Genomic DNA, 17,380 nt, shown 5'->3' with positions numbered 1-17,380 from the left:
CAATAAAAGAAGCTCAATATCAGCAACTGAAACCAGTCCAGGGGCTGATTGTGGAACAGATCAGCTATTGTTCATATGTGAGCTCAAGTTGAAGTTCAAGAAAGTGCAAACAAGTACACGAGAGTCAATATACAACCCTGATAATAACCCAACAAATTTTGAGAACATCTCTGAATAAAGCACAGTGTCATTTAAAAAAAATGAAATAAAGAAAAGATACAAGTGCTTGTCAGAAGAGACTCTGAAACTTACTCTTAATCAGAGAGTAGCTAAGGCAAATGGAAGAAATGATGAAGTAAAGAGCTAAATAGAAAATTTCAAAGGACAACTCGAGAATTCAAAGTAAAATATTATTCCAAAATGTGCAACGGCCTAGAGTTAGAAAACCCAAACAGAACATATTCAGCATATCTTAAACTGAAAGAACTGAAGAAAAATGTCAAGTCTCGAAGTGCAATATTAAAAAATTCTATGGGCAAAATATTGAATGATGAAGGAAACATCTGAGGAAGATGGAAACAATATGGAGTCACTGTATCAAAAAGAATAGACCAACATTCAACCATTTCAGGAGGTAACATATGAGCAAGAACCAATGGTCAGGAAAGAAGAAATTCAAGATGCATGGAAAGCACTAGCCCAAAACAAGATGCCAGGAATTGCTGGAATATCTAGTGAAATGTTTCCACAAGCTGATAAAGCACTGGCAGCACTCACTCATCTATGTCAGGAAATTTGGAATACAGCTACTTGGCTAACGGACTGGAAGAGATCCATATGTGTATACATACCAAAGAAGGGAGACCAACGGAATGGTCAAATTATGTAACACTATCATTGGCATCACATGTGAGTCAAATTGTACTGAAGCTAATACAACAACAGTTGCATTAATTCATTGACAGAAAGTTACCATATTCAGCATTCAAGAGCCATCGTGGCACAGTAGTTACAGGTTGGATTGCAAACCCCAAGGTCAGCAGTTCAAAACCACCAGTCACTCCGTGGGAGAAAGGCAAGGTTTTCTACTCCCATAATGAGTTACAGTCTCAGAAACTCACAGGGGCAGTTAGTTCTACCCTATACTATAGGGTCAGGATGAGTTGTCATCAACTACAAGGCAGTGAGTTTGGTTTCCCAGAGATTTAAGCCAGATTCAGAAGAGGATGTGGAACAAAGCATATCAGATATCAGATGGATCTTGCCTGAAAGCAGTGAATACCCAAAAGATGTTTACTTATGTTTTATTAACACCCAAGGTATCTGACTGTGTGGATCATAACAAAACATGGATAGTTTTGAGAAGGGAATTCCAGAACACATTGTCTTGCTCATGTGAAACTTGTACATGGATTAAGAAGCAGCAGCACAAATAGAACAAGGGTAGATTGCATGGTTTAAGAATCAAGAAAGGTGTGCATCCAGGTTGCACCCACTTTTTCAATCTGTATGGTGAGCAAATAATCAGAGAAGCCAAATTATATGAAGAAGAACACAGAATCAGATTTGGAGGAAATATTATTAACAACCTGCTATATGCAGATGACACAGTTTGGCTTGCTGACAAGGATGGGGGACTTGAAGAACTTGCTGGCGATGATCAAGGATTGCAGCCTTCAATGTGGGATACAACTCAACACAAAGAAAACCAAAATCCTCACAACTGAACCAATAGGTAACATGATGATAAATCGAGAAAAACTTGAAGTTGTCAAGGATTTTGTCTTCTCTGGATCCACAAGCAATGCTCCTGGAAGCAGCAGTCAAGAGATGAAAAGATACATTGCACTGGGTAGATCTGCTGCATAAGAGCTCTTTAGAATGTTGAAAAGTTAGGATGTTACTTTAAGCAGGAAGTGCACCTGATCCAAACCATGGTATTTTCATTTGCCTCATCGGCATATGAAAAGCTTGCCATTGAGTGAAGAAGACCCAGGTAAACTGTATGAATTTGAACCATGGTACTGGCAAAGAATATTGACTGTCAAAAGAACAAACAAAATCTGTCTTGGAAGTACGGCCAGAATTCCCATTAGAAGTAAGGATGGTGAGACTTTGGACATGTTGTCAGTGGAGACCAGTCCCTGGAGAGGCATCATGCTTAGAAAAATGGAAGGGCTGTGAAAAAAGGTTGAAGGCCCTTGAAGAGCTGGATTGACACAGTGACTACAACAAGAGGACTGAACATAGGAACACTTGGGTGGATGGAGGAGGAGCTGTTATTGTTATATTCTGCTGTGAATAGGTTTGCCATGGACCAGAACCAACGGGATGGCAAACTAACAACAACAACAACAACAAAACAGGGAGAGAAATTAAAAAGCCAAACTCACTGCCATTGAGTTGACCTTGATTCAGAGCAACCCTGGAGGACAGGGTAGAACTGGCACCCGTGAGTTTCCCGAGAGTGTAACTTTTCACAGGAGGGGAAAGCCTGTTTAACCTACTACTTAGCAGCCCAGCCCATCACCAGGGCTCCACAAGGATAGAGAGAAGCACTGTTAGGGCTGGATATGGCAGAGGCTGTATACTGGTACATATGAGGGCTGGAGGTACAGGGAATCCAGGGTGGACGATATCTTCAGGACCAAGGGTGTGAGGGGCGATGCTGGGAGAGTGGAGGGTGAGTGGGTTGGAAAGGAGGAACTGATTACAAGGATCCACATGTGACCTCTTCCCTGGGAGAGGGACAGCAGAGAACCGGGGAAGGGAGACTCCGGATAGGGCAAGATATAACAAAATAATGATGTATAAATTACCAAGGGCACATGAGGGAGGGGGGAAGGGGAGGGAGGGGAAAAAAAGAGGACCTGATGCAAAGGGCTTAAGTGGAGAGCAAATGCTTTGAGAATGATTGGGGTAGGGAATGTATGGATGTGCTTTATACAATTGATGTATGAATATGTATGGATTGTGATAAGAGTTGTATGAGTCCCTAGTAAAATGTAAAAAAAGAAAAGAGGAGAAAAAAATGATTAGGGCAAAGACTGTACAGATGTGCTTTATACAATTGATGTATGTATATGTAAGAACTCTGATAATAGTTGTATGAGCCCCTATTAAATTGTTTAAAAAAATGATCCTCAATTCTATCTGAATCCTTGCCAGAGCTGCAAGTTGCCTTAATAAACACGAGCAAAAAAAGTAACTCTGGCAGCAGACCGCTCAGGTTCAAATCCAGGCTCTCTAATGTATTGACTATGTGACCTTGGGCAAACCTGGACCTCTCTGTGCTTCCAAAGACTCACTTTCCAAAAGGGAAGTCATAAGCCAACTTTTCTTATTCCTCACTGGGTTGCTTTGAAGTTGAAATGAGACATCTGTCTAAAAATGCTTCTGACCATCCCTTGGTTCTCAGAGCTCCACAAATGCTATGGATTATTGTTATAAGATTATCAATGATTTTTTCCCATGGTAGTGCAAAGATTAACATCAGTGCTACTTCTCTCTGACAAAATATAAATCCAAATTTCTAAATAGCAGGGTCTGAACGGATGCGCTGTTAACAGCATCTTGCTTTTCTCCCATCACTTGTCACAGTAAATCTGATAAGAAATGCTGGGCTAGGGCCTGCAGCCAAGCCCCTCACTGGCAGCGTGCAGGACCTTAGGTTGTTGGCAGGCCAAGGGGCATCACAATGGCAAGAGGAGACTCCACAAAGGGCCCCTGCTTCCTCCCCCACGCCCCCCTTCCCCACGTTCAGGGTGAAACGTCAAAATACAATATTTTTTGTCACCTGGTGAAATAATGAGCCCCCATTCCCGTTGCCTTGGTATCATCAGAGCGCAACAGCCACGTGGGGTAATCGCTGTCTCCGTGTTAATGCTGCTCAGTTCAAACATTTTCACAAGCCCTGGCGAAATGAAACCCGTGCTTTCTACCTAGGTAGAGTTTGAGGCGATTCAGCCCATTTGCTTCTGCTGAAGAGGCTACCTCAGAAAAACAGGAAATAAAAACATAGAGGGTGCCATTGACATTAGGTTTCTTGTTTTCTTCCTTTCTTCCCTACCTTCCTTTCTTCTTCTTGCCATTCTCTTTCTCTTTTCTTCCTTCCCTCCCTTTGCTCCCGTCTTCCTGACTGCCTTCACCTTCCATCTTCCCTCCCACACTCCTCCATTTCTTCTTCGCTCCTCTCTCCCCACCCCCACCTTTCTCCTTTCCTTCCCTGTGTTTTCCCTTCAGCCTCCCAGTCTCCCTCCTTCACTCTCTCCCTTTGCTCCTTCCTTTCCCCACCTTGTTTTCATCCAGTGATTTGTACTCCTTTCTTCCTCTCATCCCACCCCTCCCCATTGCTGGAGAAACATCAGTTCCTTGTGGCGCTGGTTTCTTGGCGCCAGACCCTGTTCTTTGGGTGTTCACAAGTCTGTGTCCTGTGTGCAAACATAAGACAGACATATGATCAGGGTTGGACAGAAGATGGGATTTGGCAGGTGTTCTGCATCCCAAATCTCCAGGAGGCAAAGGTAAAGTCAGGCTCCTGCCTTTAAGGTTATGTCTCCCATTGTAACTGCATCCCACAGAGGCTCCTGCCTCCTGGCCACCTGAGGCCTGCTGCCTGTCTTCCTCTAGCTCCTGGGGAATTGGGGCAGCAGTGGCAAGAACAACAAAAATCCCCAGGAGTTGACAAGAAGGGAGGCTGCCTTGCTCGAGAGACGGCCCCCTCACCCACCTGCATGTTGTTGAGATGCAGGTTCTCATCCCTGTGGCTGGGCAAGAAACGCCCCCTCCCCAAACGCAGTGGCTTCAAACAAGGACCATCATCGTGTGGTTGCTGGAAGGCCACTGGGTCGTGCTTGGAGTCTCCCATGAGTTGGCAGTCACGTGGGAGCTGGGGCAGGGGCCTCTGGTGACTCCAGTGCCTACACGTGCACTCAGAGGGCTGGCAGCTGAAGCTGGCCGTTAGCTGGGTGCTTAGCTGGGTTGTTGGTTGGAGTGTCTCCACGTGGCCTTTCCAGGTGGCTCAGGCTTCTTTCAGCATAGTGTCCGGGTGCTGAGAAGTGTCCTGAGAGGAAGCACGTGGAGGCTGGACATTCTAAGGGTGAGTACTCAAGAAGAAGTCTTTGAAGGGATTTTTCAGAAGCTGTGAAGCACTTTGGGGGAGGGAAGGGGGTTGCCCAAACTAGATGTCACAGTGTCATCTTCTCCATAATCTATTGGTCACAGAGTTCATGAAATATCCCAATTTAAGGGGAAAGGGCATAGACTCTACCTTCCTATAGGTAGCCTATCAAGGAATTTGGGGGCCACATACGAAGACTGGGAGACCCTGGGTGGCACAAATGGTTAAGGACTCAACGTATCAAGAGGTGGGCAGTTGCACCCCTCAGAAAAATAACTAATGGCCTGCTTCTAGAAGCCCACAGGCTTGAGAATCCTGTGATGTGTAGTTTCTCCCTGGCACCCAGGGGGTCCTCGGGAGCCAGAACCAACATAACAGCAATGGGTTGGGTTTTTGTTGGTTTTGTTTGGGCTAATATTAAAACGACTAGTATGAAATTATATATGTATTGTGTTTAACTCTCAGGACTCTGATTATGCTGAAGTTGAACAAAACCGTCTGCCTCTTCTATGAACGCCAGCCGATGGAGGCAAAGGGTGAGGGACTAGAGGAAGAATGAATGTCACATTCCCGTCCTTATGTTTCAGTTGTCCTTAAAGGGCACAGGGGACAAACCAGACGTCTTTGATATGATTTTAGCCTAATGATGTGCTAGTATGATGATGAGCAGCCTGAAAAGTGGTTTTAACTAATGTGATCCAATATTTGAAAAGTTGATGATTTCACATCGAATTTTATATTCTCAGCATCTCAGTTACAAACAGAAAATCAGGCCTTAAAATCCTTGCATTTCCCCAAGGCAACAACAGTCTAGAGCTAGAATTTGAATGTCCCCTGTGGATGAGCTGACACGAGCCTGTTAACCGCAGTCCCCATCCATCCCTATTGCCCCCAACACAGAGGTTGGCTACAAGTATCCTTTATCTATATGGCTAAATAGGTTAGTTGGTTTGGATTGGGTTGCAAGTTTTTCCTGGTTTGTTTTTGCTTACTTTTGATTTTTTTTGGGGGGGGGCTAGGAAATGGTGTGTTTTTTGGTACCACGTCTTCCAAAGCGAGAAAATAAAATCCAGTAAGCCAAGAAGGTCAAACAGTCTAGATTAATGATGAAAGGAGGAGCCCTGTTGGTGAAGTAGATTATGAGTTGGACTTCTAACTGCAAGATCAGAAGTTCAAAACTCCCCACAACCCCACTCCACAAGAGAAAGATGAGATTTTCTACTCCTGTAAAGATTCACAGCCTTGGAAACCCACAGGGGAAGTTCTATACTCTGTCCAAAGGGTTGTTATATGTCAGAATTGATTCCAGGGTAGTGAGGTTTTCTGGATTGATATAAATAATTTTGGTGAGTATTGAAAAAACCAGTCAATATTTTTTTAACACACATCAAAGAAGGTCCACATTAATTGTTCACACAATGCTGCCACCGTCTTTCTTTATTCCCTTGCCTCCCACTCTCCTTTCTTCCTCCCTATGGTCTTTTATCTCATTCTTTTTCTTTCAAGGGTTAGCCTAGAAGTTGGAAAGTCTGACTAATTCTTAACCAAAAGACTAAATTGGTTTTATTGTTGGTGTTATTACTTGGGTTAAATTTTTTTCTTTTCTCTTCTTCTATTGGTTTGTGTCATGTAACCCAGAAAATGGGGAAACATTTGGAACATCAAAACACTATCCTTTCTCAGTAGACTACAAGCATTAAAGGCAACAGAGATAAATACTCCAATAACAACAATGACATACAAGGATAGCTAGAGAGATAAATAGATAGATAGAAAAACCACAAAATCTGAGCAGTTGTGGGAAGGAGAATGGGACTAGCCCCATGAATAAGTATAGGTTTGCCAGAGAATAATTCTATATACATATTAGCATATACTACAAATATGTCCATGAATATAATAGTGCATCCAGGAGGCATAGTTATGAAAATGTCTTAGCTATAACAAAACCCCTTGAGGGAGCGTGTCCTAAATATGGGGGATCAGGAACAAATCTGAGAGACCTCAAGATCAATTGGTACAAACTAGCTCACAAAGACAATGTTCTGTATCCATCAGGGAAGTGACTGGGGTCTTCAAAAGCTAGTGAGTAGCAAACTAAAAGTCGGTTCTTGGTCTCATCCTATGTGTTGGACAGGGTTCTCTAGAGAGACAAAACCATATTGCTAGTAATTATATATAAATATATTTATAAAGCTAGATATACAATACAAGAAATGAACCACTAAATTATATACAGATAGATAACACAAGAAACTAACAGTTAAATTATAAAACAGTGAGACACTAGCAGTCCTTTAAGGCTTGAGAGCCGCCAGTTGCCAGTCCCTTTCTGTAGAGAGAGCTGGGCTATATATACCCAGGCAGCAAACAGCAAGGCAAGTCACCAACTGTCGGCCCCCAGCTCCAGAGACGAACATTCCAATCCTGTGGGATTAAATGGACCTCAACTTACAGCGACATAGTCCACAAGTTAGGCATCCCACAGGTAGTGTACCCCTTTAAATTGAGGCACAGAACAAGCAAGGTGAGGCTCACAAAGCCATTTATCCCTCTGCCCTTCGATTGATCCTACTTGTGTTTATCGGCCAGGCTGACACAATAAACTATTGCACCCTGTCTGGAGCAAATAACAGTGAAGAAAATCAAGATGCCTGGCAACAATTAGTCCAAATCAGTAATGGACTATGCGTACCTCAGCCTCTATGATGCTAAGGTCAGAAGAACTAAATGGTGCCTGCCTATCACAAACAGCTGCTCTGAAAGGGATCATGGTACATGATCCTAGATAGAGTGGGGAGTAATGTGTAAGAAAACTGAAAGTCATACTACTAATACCAATAGTAATAATAATAATGATAAAAGATGAGGTTTATTGGTTAGATAGACTAGTGGTCCTTCATCACCCTTCAGGTCTGGAACTGAATTCAAGCCCCTGAAAAATAGACAGGTTTATAAAGTGAACCTTATGAGAATCAAAGATTGCAGCCCTCAGTATGGATTACAACTCAATGTCAAGGAGACACACATCCTCACAACTTGATCAATAGGTACCATGATAAATGGAGAAGTTTGTTGGTTTTTTTTTATTTGTTGAAGTTGTCACGGATTTTTGTCTTGATGAGGTCTATAATCAATGCTCTTGGAAGCTGCAATCATGAGATCAAATGACGCATTGCATATGGATACATTTGGTGCACAATACGTCTGTAGAGTGCTAAAAAGCAAGGATGTTACTTTGAGGACTAAGGTGCACCTTACCTAAGCCATAGTAATTTAAATTGCCTCATAAGAATGTGAAAGTCAGACATTGAATAAGGAAGGCTGAAGAAGAATTGATGTGTTTGAATTGTGGTGCTGGTGAAGAATATTGAAAGTAACATGGACTGCCAAGGGAACAAACAGACCTGTCTTAGAAGAAGTATGGTCAGAGGGCTCCTTAAAGGCAAGGATGGTGAGACTTCCTCTCACATACTTTGGTCATGTTATTAAGAGAGACTAGTCCCTGGAGAAGGACATCATGCCAGGTGAAGTAGAGGGACAGTGAAAGAGAGGAAGCCCCTTAAGGAGATGGATTGACAGTGACTGAAACAAGGGGCTCAAGCTTGGGAACAATTAGGAGAATAATTCAGAGCTAGGTAGTGTTTCTTTCTGTTTGGCATAGGGTCAATGTGGGTTGCAACTGGCTCAATGGCACCTGATAAGAACAACTACACCAAAATGAATCATAGCACTGAGGAGCACACATTCCTCAGAACCATCAACCATTCAAAAGCAAATAGGCAGTATTTGCCCAAGGCCAAATTCAAAAGGCAGGCAAGGTTAGGGGAGAAGGGTGAATGAAAACAGGAAGCAGAGTTTCAATGGCATGAGTGATATTACATTGCAGGAGATTGTCATCAATGTCACATAACAAAACGTGTATAAATTGTTACGTGCAAAGCTGATTTTCTCTGTAAATCTTAACCCACCTTACAATAAAAAGTTTCTTTTTTTAAAACAAAGACACCATCATTCATATAATAGACACAGCCAAAGATCTCCTGGACAATCCTAAAATGATCTCCCAAATGATTTGGGTAGTTAGCCCTCCCCAGGGAGTTCTACCCATTGAAACGCTGGGCGGTTATGGCTGCAATTATATTTCAGGCCAGAAGAGGCAGCAGAGGCCTGGTTGTTCAAATGCTGCAAAACTACCAGACAATGGGCAAACAGTTTCTTTCCACGGACGACTAGCGGCTCTGTCATATCCATGTCTGTTGTTCAACACTTGGCGACAGAATCCAGCCCCCTGGGTTTGGGTGGGGTCTGTTTCTCACCCATGCTTGGCTTGGGATTGTTCTATGGCATCCACAAAGTGGAGTCCTTTCCTTTCTGATGTCCCGAGAAAGCTGTTTTCTCCTTTTTCTCTCTCCGGCCCTCTTCCCAAGAACCCTGGGGTTCACTCTGCTTTCCGCTGGTTGATGTTTCTCAAGCAGTTACTTGACCTTGGTTCATCTACTGAAGGTGACCATTAGCAAGTAACTGTACCGTCCTTGGATGGTATTGTTCATGAGCTAGGCTGCGAACTACGGGTTAAAGGTTTGAGTTCACCCAGAGGTGCCTACCAAGAAGGGCCTGGTGATATGCCTCTGGAAAAAAACCCACCCCAGCCATGGAAAATTCTAGGGACCGGACTTCTCTAACACAGTTGGGCTCTCCATGAGTCCGAGTTGACTCAATGGCAATTGGTTGCTGGTATTCCTGTAAGTAGAAGACAACAATCTTTAAGCAGTCCCTCTTGGATTCATGGGAGGAGGATGGCTTCCTCTGAGAGAACTTCTCAGGGCTCCAAGGGCTCAATGATCTTACAAAAAATGAGAGAAACGATGAGCCTGATGACAGATGATATTGCTATGCAGGCCCCGTTTCAGGATGCTCAAGTTTCCAGGTCTTTCCCTGACTCACAGTGGAGCCCTGTGAGGTTCCAAATAGAAGGGCACCCTTGCTCCCAGGACCTGGAGCCTTGTAGCTGAGCAGAGCAGTCATGATGAGAAAGAGGACCCAAGGGGGAAGTCAGGGGGCTGCTTCACTTGTCTCAGTGTCAAGCAAACAAATGTTTTGGCAGGAAATTTCTCTTCAAGAGTGTTCTGATTTCTTGAAGGAAATCTTTTTCTGAACCATTTCCTCAGGGGAAAACCACTCAACTACCTCGGGAAGGAAGATTTGACTCCTGCCAAGCTTACCAGGCTGTGCTAACTCACAGAGGAGGTGTGACTAGCAGGCAATGAAACTGATTTCCAGAATCCTATGAAAATCAGCAAGTGCTCGGCTGCTAAGTGAAAGGTCGGCAGTTGGAAAATCCCAGCTGCTCTGCAGGAGAAAGTGGTGGCTGACTGTGTCTGACAAGATGACAGCTTTGGAAACCCAATGGGGCAGTTCTCCTCTGTGTTCTACAGTTGCTTTGAGTTGGAGTGGACTTGACAGTGATAGAGCTGATCTTTTTCCCCATGAAAATCGGCTTTCACGAATACATGTGCATTCATGGATGTCTGTGTCTGCTTTGGCATGCATGTGCACATATGTGCCTATTTGCACGTGGATGGATACGTCTGTGAATGTGGGCGTCTCTATTTACTTTGCCATGTGTGTGCACATGTCTGCCTTTGTCAGTATGCATGCGGGATCAGGCAGCATAAAGAGATCACAGAGAACCTTGGAGAGAAAGAGAAAAGCAACCTATTTTCTCATGGGTCTCCCATACCTGACGGTCTACTGGCATCCACCGCCACGAAGACCAGAGGTCACTTCATGCCATGTGTCCAGCTGCCCATTGCTGGTTGAGGTCAGTCACCAGGGAGGCAAGTCAGACTGGCCTCGCCAACCTACCACCCACCTGCAGGAGTGATTCCCACCATCTTTCCTGGAGCCCCTCCCATCTTACTCAGCCTCCCTAGACCTTGAGTGAAAGGCGTTTCCAACGTTTTTCATAAAGATTTCTGATATTGACTGAAGAAATAATTTCATTTGACAAAACATGAAGCTTTGAATTTAAAGATTTGAGGCAAGTGCCCTCCAGAGAGGGGGACACAGGACGGGGCCATGCTCCCTTCCGGTATGCACGGGGGTTGCTATGAGTTGGAACCAACTTGATGAGCACCTGCCAGTAACAACAACAACCAGAAGTTGTCCAAACTTCTGTGGCCTCAACTTGGAAATGAGAATATTAATATTGCCTCCTAGAAAGAGCTCAAGGTATGTAGAATTGGTTAATAGGCGTTTGGAAAGTGAGTACATTAAGTGGACTGATGACATTGATAAGGCAATAAGAAACTGAGAAGGCTTCACTAACAGGTGCTTTCACATCTGTAACCAGTAGATTCCTTCCTTCTTCATCTCTTGCCATCTTCATCAGCTCCCACACTTTCCAGGCAGCTTGAGGGATTAAATGTTCAGTCTGCTCCTATTATAAGCCTCAGCCTCAGAATCAGAGGCTTTACCTGAGGTTTGAGGAGCTATACTGGGAATGAGGGAGAGTAACCTGTCTTTTCTATTGCTCTCCTATCGCTCCCTCTTCCCTAGCCCTTCCCTGTCTCTGGGCCTGCCTTTTCTCCCTAGAGCATTGGCTTCCCGGAGAAGGGGATGGAAACAATGAGCACATTCCTGACCAGGCCTCTTACCATGCTATCTTCCAACCCTCTCTTGGAAGGGCCTCCACGAAGTCTTCTTATGTCATCTCACAATAACTTGTTAGATACCATTGAGTGAGCTCCTGACTCATAACAAAAGTACACACAAGAGATTGAAGCACCACCTGGTCCTACACCGTCCTCACAATGGTCCTTGTGTGTGAGTCCATGGTTGCAGCAGTGTTGAGGAGATCCTGTCCAAGAAGGCTGCCAGTGGGTGGGAGCGGCTGCAGCATTCAGAGACTTTGGAGGATGCCAAATAGGACAGTTCACGGCGTATCATATGAGGTCAGCCAGCGGGCCTTGGGGGCCCTTCCCATTATCCATAGATAAATGAAATAAATGGAGGCCCTCAGCAAGATGGGCTGCAGACACCTCCAGGACTCACTTGGTCCTTGGCAAGCTCCCTTGGCCTTAGGACACCACCTGCTGGAACTGTGGCTTTGCTGCCTCTCCTGGCTCTCAACTTCCCTCCTAGAGGACTCCAGCCACCCTTCTCCTTACAGATCCTTCCAGCAGGAGGCAGATATTGGTCTCTATGCTTTTGCATGTGGCCAGTTTTCTAGGGACAGATCAGCCTCTCCCAAGAATTTGGGTTCACCAGAGTGAGCGTGCCCACAAGTCTGCAGAGCGTATGGCCAGGCCTCTGAAGAGAGAACTGCTGGAAGATTTGCCCCTTTTCAAAAGCGCTAATTCCACAGTTGAGAACTCATCTCCTGGGGACTCAGCTTGAGTCTCAAGGAGCACATCCCCTTTGACACTGCTGGCAACTCGAGGTGCTGTGGGTCATTTTCTTGCCTTTGAGGAGTGCAAGGGAAATGCTACAATATGTCCCTTCACATGAACCACCAATCCTTATCTGGAGAACTCTCCGAGAAGACAGGGATGAGAGGGAGATATTTCTGGGGCACGCTTTCACCTGCACATCTCTCAGGTGAGTCAAACATTTGGCCCCCAAAAGTTGAGTATGATGGTCAGAGTTCAGGCTGGGAGATAGAGTGTCTGGGTTCAAATCAAGAGACTGCACATCTCAGCTCCCATGGTTCTCCTGCATAAAACCCAAGCCAAGCAGTTTATCACTTCCCTGCTGAGCATCCTACTGAGGCCAGCTAAACTCATTCTTTGCTGATGACAACGTTGCTTGTACCAAATGGCTTTGCCATGTAGCCCTTAGCAATGGCCAGAAGGGCTGCTCATCAAACCGCAGAGCAGGGCTTCTGGCGCACATGTTAAGAAGGGGGCTATTGACAACAAGGTCGGTAGTTCAGAACCCACTAGCTGTTTCTCTGGAGAAAAACTGTGGCTGTGTGCTTCCATAAAGATGCCCAGCCATGGAACCCCACTGGAGAGGGCCATGATGAGCTGGAGTGAGCTCTACAGGAGTGGGGTATTTTTACTGTGGATGTAATCCCACCTGGGCAGAGATTTTCTTTGTGACATTAAAGAGGCTGTACCTTACACCAATCACTTGGCTGATACAAAAGGATTCAAATAAACACTGAAGCAAACTAACTCCAAGGGAAGAAGGCAGCTGCCATGCAGAGAGCTCCAAGTACCACCAACCATGGAGGTTATTGAAGCCAAAACAAGAATACCGCCCACCAGCCCTCAGCCCCCAGGGATGGACAAAGAGAGCCTGCCCATCAAGCTGGTGCACTGGCATGATGCTGTCAGCCTCCGGTGCTGTGAGAACATTGACTTTGGTGTGTTAACAGCACCCACTTGCGGTATGTTTGTGATGTCAGCGTGTGGAAACTATGGCAAGCCCCCCTCCCGGCCTCACAGCAGCAAAGCCTCGGCATTAAAACCCCGTGCCTTCTGTGGCGCGTGCTAGCTGTGAGAGGGCAGGAAATGCCCTTGGCTTTTCTGCTCCTTGTTGCGACCTCCCTCTGAGGCAGGGAGCAGAGGATGTGAGCTTGGAATCTGTTTTGTTTCATCACTACCCTTTGTCATCTCTCTGAACACTGTCATGTGCTCCTCACCAGTGCTTCGCCCTCTCTATCACCAAGCCATGTGCTCTTTAAAACATGCACACACACACACACACACACACACACACACCTAATGTTCACATTTTGAGGCACATATGTCTTTGATTCACTAATAATAACAATAATTATTCAAAGCCACTTTACCATCTGAAAAGAAATCTCTATGCATACACTTAGATCATGGATGCCAACTGCCTTCTTAACAACATTTCCCAATGAAATATTCAGCAGCGATTATATGAAGCCTGAAGCTGTTCATCCAGTTTGTGTTAATCAAAACAAAAACAATAGACGAAGGGATCCAAAAGGACATGTAAGATCATAGACTGAAAGTATCCCCATAGAGCACCAAAGGCTTGTCCAGAAGGGCAGAGCCACAGGTAAAAGCTACGTCTCTCTGGAGTTGCTGGCATTTAACTAAATGCAAAATGTCAGCGCAGGAAATGGCTTGCCCAATGCAAATACTAACAAGGGAGGCATGTGTTCCGGTGTAAATGGAGCTTCAGCCAATCCGGGCCTTCGGGATCCAGCTCCCATCGCAGCATCCACGGGAAGCACCAGGGGAATGTTCCGTTTGCTTATTTTCCCTCTCTTTGCTAAGAAGAAAAAGAGCCTTTGTGGCCTAGTGTCTACAAGTTGGGCTGCTAATTGCTATATCAGCAGTTTGAAACTACCAGCTGCTTTGTGGGAGAAAGATAAGGCATTCTGCTCCCATAAAGAATTCGAGTCTCAGACACTCCCAGGGGCCGTTCTACGCTGCCCTATAAGTTGGCTGTGAGTCAGTATGGATTCGATGGCAGTGAGTTTTCTAAGAGTAAGAAGTATCTAGGGGTGTAAACAGTTAATGAGCTCTGCTACTAAGGGAAAAGTTGTCATTCCCAACCCACTTAGAGGAGCTGTGAAAGAGAAGCCTGGCAATCTTCTTCAGAATCCTCGGCCATTGAAAAGTTTATAGAATGTATTGACCTTGGTTGTTAAATAGATCCAGGTATATGGTGGAGCATACAGGGACCAATGTCATAAAACGGGTTGAGGGTGGAAAAAATATCTGAGACAGATGAAAAAACTGTGAGGGAATGAGTTGTTGAGCCTGGGGGATCAGGACCATCGTCTCTGGGATTTTCAAAGTTCCTAAGCAATCAGGACAGGGGCAACAGTTGGTCTCTCCCCATCCAGAGGTCAGCAGAAGAGGAGAACTGATTGGGCACAATGAATCAATGACTAGTGACTCAAGCAACGATCACCCTCCACCACTGGAGACCAGAAGAACTAGATGGTGCCTAGCTCCCACTATCGACTGCTATGAAAGAGATCACATTAGAAGGGCTTGATTAGAGTAGAAGGGAAATGTGGGGCAAAACTCAAAATCATGATAAAACACCAAGCTTATTGTTTGGATAAAGGCTGGTGAAATTGCAAGACTATGGTGCTTAGTTACCCTGCAGATCTGGAACTGAACCCATCATGGCTCGATGTTCAACCAAACAATAGACAGGTCTATAATGGGAACAATGACATTAGAGACATACAAATACCATAGAATAATAAATCACATGAGATCAAAAGACAGCATTCCCCCAAGAACGAAGTTCAAAAAAGTTGAGAATGAAGGAAGCTTGGAGACAAGAAACAAGAAGATGTCGGGGAAGTGATGGTACATTGTGGGAATTGCTATCAATGACATGAAGCAAAATGTGTATGCATTGCTCAATGGACAGCTGAGCTGCTCTTTAACCTTCACCCAAATCACAATAAAAATGTTTTTAATCAAAGAAAACATCATGGTTCACTTCTACTCTGACACACACGGGGTGATGAGGAAATAGTGTCAACCGGGTTTTCTGTGGTCTAGCCACCAGACATGTGCTTATGGGAGAAAGAGCATGCTGACGCTGGCAATACCGAGCAGGACCAAGATGGTTTTATTTGCCTGCATCATGAAGATGGTAGCCCTGGTGGTGAGATGATTCAGAGCTCAAGTGCTAACCAAGAAGCCACCCAGTTTTAACTCACCCAGCCCTACTGAAGGAGACTTCCCTCCTCAAAGGTGTTGTTGATTGTGATGTGCCATTGAGGCGATTTTGACTCCCTGTGATGGGAAGGAAAGGCACACTGTGCTATAGTGTTAGGGTTTTCAGCGGCTACTTCCTCTGAAGTGGGCAGTGGAACACTTCTTTGTATTCTGTTCTTAGCCTGGAAGTTTCCCTGACACCTCTTCACTTGAGGTAACCCTGCTGGCATTTGAAATACCAGTCACGTGGCTTCCAGCATCACAGTAACACACAACTTACCACAGCACCTCAAATGTACAGACAACAACAGGCTAGGAGTCTTCATGGGAGCAGGCAGTCACATCTTCACTCTCTCGATGGGGATCAGTGAGTTCAAACTGCCAGTCTCTCTGTTACAGCCGCACATGCAACCACTGTGCTGCTAGGTACATTTCCTTAAAATTCTGCCTAGAAAAATCTGTGGAACAGTTCTTCTCTGTCACAGAGGGTCACTGTGAGCCAGGATGGGCTCTGAGACACACAAATGCAACACCATGAAGCCACCTTACTCTGTCCTGCTCTTATTTAACTCTATTCTTTTCTGAACTATCTTTTCCGTATATTCAGAAGAGACTGGCACTGAGCAGTGTTAATTCCACCAAGGCCAGGAAGGAGGTCAAAGAGTCACAAAGGACTATATCTTTGCTCTCATGCCACTGCACTAAGGAGGCTTGGGTGGCAGCTGGAAACTGCACATTTCCCTCCCTGTCCCTACACTCCTGGCTGAGTCTCCTCAGAGTGAGACTGCCCCTTTACCCAGCTCACTGCATTGGCTGTCTTGCTCTGAAAAGAGAATTCGCACATGTGAGTCTGACTGGGTGACAGATGGGAATCTTAATGCTGCTCTTTGGAATATGAAAGGCCTCGGATCAGAGTGCTGCAGGGGAGTGATGTCTGCAGAAGACCTGCTGGTCTTCCAGTTAGAAAGAAGCCTTCCCCTTTGCCTCAGAGGTGCGTTCACTGTGGGTGGCAAGTCAGATCCTTGGGCTGGCACTCTCAGTAAACAGATCATATGGGCACCTTGAGAAGCGCTTGCTCACTGACCCAGCTCCCCAAGGATGTAAATATACCAACCAGGATGACTAAGGACACCAGTGCCAAGAATGATCACATTCTTTGCATGTGTACAAATGAGGTGGGCAGCAACCTTCGCTGATGGTGGCTGCACAGTGAGTGTCTGGAATCACACCTGGCTAGGTGGACCATTGAAAGAGTTGGTGATATGATAATAGGGAGTACACTCCATTGCCAGTAAAGCTGAGGAAATGGCATTTGAGGAAGCAGGGCAGCCGGGTCGCCAGCATGAAGGCAGCGAGAACCTTGCTTGTGCCTCCTGTGTTCACTGGTGGCTGCTGTCATCTGGGGAGTGAGGACACCATGGCTACTGCCAGAATTCTCCACGGTCCTGGTTCCACTCTCAAGTCGCTGGCTTCATCACTACCACTGCCATCGAGTCGATTATGACTCACAGCAACTCGAAAGGACAGAGTAGAACTGTGGCTGGTGGGTCTGGGGGGCTGTGGATCATTATGAGAGCATTTCTATCTCGCAGTAGCTAAAGGGTCCAAAATGCTGGCCTTACGGTAGGCAGCCCAACATAACCCACTTGGT

This window comes from Tenrec ecaudatus, assembly GCF_050624435.1.
Source record: "Tenrec ecaudatus isolate mTenEca1 chromosome 1 unlocalized genomic scaffold, mTenEca1.hap1 SUPER_1_unloc_15, whole genome shotgun sequence".
Taxonomy (NCBI): Eukaryota; Metazoa; Chordata; class Mammalia; order Afrosoricida; family Tenrecidae; genus Tenrec; species Tenrec ecaudatus.
The sequence above is the reverse complement of the archived record's forward strand: the minus strand, read 5'-3'. Positions refer to the sequence as shown.